We start from the raw sequence: 3,477 nt of genomic DNA on the forward strand, positions 1-3,477 counted from the left end.
AGAGGTGCAAGAGATTTGGAAAGGTGAGGAAAAGCCAGGAGCTCTTCATTCACGTTAAACACAGAGAAGATGCCTGCAGAAAGTAGTAACTAAATGATATTAATGATGAAAGTATCGAAGAATAGTATGTGTATGCACAGAAAGTTTTTAAAAGTGAAGGTAGAGAACAGGATTTTGAAACAATCTGTTTGTTAGCAGGAAACAAATCTAGATATACATGAGAGAGAGACTAAGCAAAATATCAATTCTCTAGCAAATGAGAAAGGGAAGTCATCAGCACAAAAAAACAAGGAGGCCAAAGTGTTCCTTTTCTTATTTTTCCTCTTATTTCTGAGGGGAAAGATCAGGCGCAAACCCTGGCTAATGCAAGCAGCAGCAGCAAGGTGGTAAGATCTCCCCACAGAAAATGCACAAGGAGACATTCCGCACACTTAGAGAACTCCAAAGTTTTCACACTGCCTAAGCCTGATGGATTTTATCCCAGGAAACGTGGAAAGAATATGGCAGAAGTCATGTCAGAACAGGTTGGGGTTAGCCTACATGGAGTGTAAATAAGCATCAGAAGACTGGAAAAGGGCAAACATACTCAGTTTCTAAGAATGGAAGGAAAAGACTAATCAGGGATTTGTCTGTCAGTCAGCTTACCTCCAAATGCCAGAAAACCCCTGGAAAGCACAAAATCTTTGTGAGCACATGAAAGAAAACAAGGAAATGAGTAAGAGTCAAAATGGATTTGTCAACTGCAAATCCTCTCAGAGCAAACTTGTCTCTTTTTTATGAATGGATTGCAGGTCTGGATAGAGAGAAAACAATAAACACCATCAAAAATGCAGAATGGGCTTAAATACCTTTTCTAAAGACCTTCTCATTCAAAAGGTAGAAAAATGTGTTCTACATGAAGCTCTCATATGGCACAAGCCAAATGGGCTGAATAAACATCCTGAACTAATGGAAATGTAGCAGTTATCTGTGGCTCATGGTCAAAATAGAAGAATGTAATTAACGGGCTCCTCAGACAACAGTCATGGAGGTGGCTATATTCAAAATGTTTTTGTTAATGCTCTCGCAGATGAAGGAGAGAGTCATACTGTCAAAGCTCTAGAAAACACTAAGGTAGAAGGAGATGCAGATATGTTAAGGACAGGACTAGAAACTAGTCAGCTAGGCAAGTTGGAGAAATTATATGAGAACACTAGATAAAACCTTACAGGAACAAGCAAAAGGATGTGCATTTGCCAAAAGCGATTTACTGCGCAAGTAAGAGATGGAGTACAAATAGAAACTCCAGGGATCCAAGATTATAGGAAATCACATGCAGAACGTGAGCCTGTGTTTTCCTATAGTGTTTCAAAATGAAGGTAATAATCAATGCAACACAGAATACTGTTTTCTGAACAAAACTCACAGTGTGGGCTTATAATGAAATGACATTCATGCAGCACAACACTCAAACATACGTTTGAGCCAGCGTACGATGATCCATTTCCTAACATCATGTACTCTCACAGAGCAATTAAACAAAATTGCTCATGTTCTGTGAGAACAAACCTTGCTGGCAGGGACTGCAATAAAGGCTGAACCTGCTTCTGATAATGGTACTAACTCATTTCCCAAAAGCTGAAATTGCTAGGTGACCATCTGTAATTAAAAGGCCTGACTTTAAAAAAAAAAAAACCCACCACTTTTTCCTACAGCTGGCCTCTAGTGAACCTTCCCTCTGAGTGGCACATGAAGCCAATGCAGTATCAATTGATTCTGTACTTTCGTAAACCATTTAGCACAGGAATAAGAAACCAGGAATTTTTGCCGTGGCTTATGAAAGGCAGCCTTCACTAGCCAAAATTTCTGTGTTTTAACATAGTTCTTCTTATTATTCTTATTGTTCTTATTATTAAGAACATTAATAATTATTAATAAAGTATCTCATTCTAGCAATCTTGTTCTACTTCTGTTTGCTAGACAGAAAGGCCGGCTATCAGAAATACATCCTCCCTGCTGGAAATGGGACATCAATGTAGGTACTCCAGAAAAGTAAATACTTGAGCCTTTGATTATTTTTCCTCAGGAGCTGCTGTAAATTAGCAACTAGACAGCTGAAATGGTCACTCTTATCTGCTGCATCATGGGACTAAAAACCCCCAGCTCTGTAAGCTCCTTTTATCACAACAGAAGCTGTGACCTTTATCAGCAATAGATCCTAGGTTCCAGGCTACATGTACAAAACCTTGTTTATATGGTATGATAAATCAAAGGCAAAAATAGCCTAAAGGATTCCTTGCTACATTGCACACTGTGAACAATCATTTACTTTCCAGGGGACCATTAATTAGTATTGATTTGTCTTCTTGCTCAGACAGTTCACAGGCACACGGGTGGGAGGCTGCATGCCAGCTTGTGCAGCATCAGGAGCCTGTAACCCTGCAGCTTTTTACACCAGTTGAAAAGATTTGCAAACAGAAGACATACTACATAGTCTAAAGTTAAGGCGGTCTTCCAACTGCCTGCTTTAAGTGAAATGAAAGAGGAAATAGATGAGATCATATCAATATGAGCAAGAGACCCGTTTGGAGCAAAAAATGGGTTAATAAAACAGTAAGGATGAAATCTGAAGTCCATGAAGAGGCTCACGACCCAATCCAGTATTCTAGAGTAAGACATTCCTGTATCCACTTTGCACAGGTGGAAGGCTGAAACCTGAAAATCAACACTGTATCAGCCCCGGTTTGTGGGGATGGTCTGTAAAAAAGACCGTCACAGAACCAGAATGTGCAGGGAACATGTTGTCAAAACTCCACCCATCTCCTGAGGTAAAGGCAACCAGACAAAAAATCTTTCTGTATTTTCCTAAGTAAATGCTACCTTAACAACCCTGATTGGGACCACCGTTTCTCCACCTTCCTGGAGACCTGCCATGTTAAGAGACCTGGAAAGGCCAAGTAGCTACAAATCCAACAGCTGTTTGGGATAACTGGTCTCACCAGGTGTCGAGCATGTGATTGTGCTGGGAGATGGTATATATGGTGGTAGCAGGGCTCCTCAGAGTAAGGCTGGTCTTGGCAACAAAGGATCAGTGCTTGCTGACTGGCAGTGAGGAGATGAAGCAACTCATGCTGTTCTTGGACAAAAAGGTACCACTGAGAATGCAACTCAGGCCAGCAGGCTCCAGTAACAAGCACATGGTGTACTTGATGTTTAATCAAGTCAGCTAGATCTTCAGTTTCCCAAATAGTGAGAAGAGCTGTACAAGCAGACACACATACACAAACCCTGACGTGGATGACTAGTGAATGCATTACAGTGCTGTAGAGCAGATGGCATATAGAGCGAGCTGGTGACCACTAGTCACCGGGGGCTTGCTGCTTGCCAGCTATGTCCTACTGCTGCTTGCTACCAAGAGGTCTTATGCTTGCTGTACTGGCTAAAGAGGAAGCTAATGCCTAATGTTAGCACTAGTGTTAAACTGAGCCCTTGCTTATT

This window comes from Eurypyga helias, unplaced genomic scaffold (assembly GCF_000690775.1).
Source record: "Eurypyga helias isolate BGI_N326 unplaced genomic scaffold, ASM69077v1 scaffold28000, whole genome shotgun sequence".
Lineage (NCBI taxonomy): Eukaryota > Metazoa > Chordata > Aves > Eurypygiformes > Eurypygidae > Eurypyga > Eurypyga helias.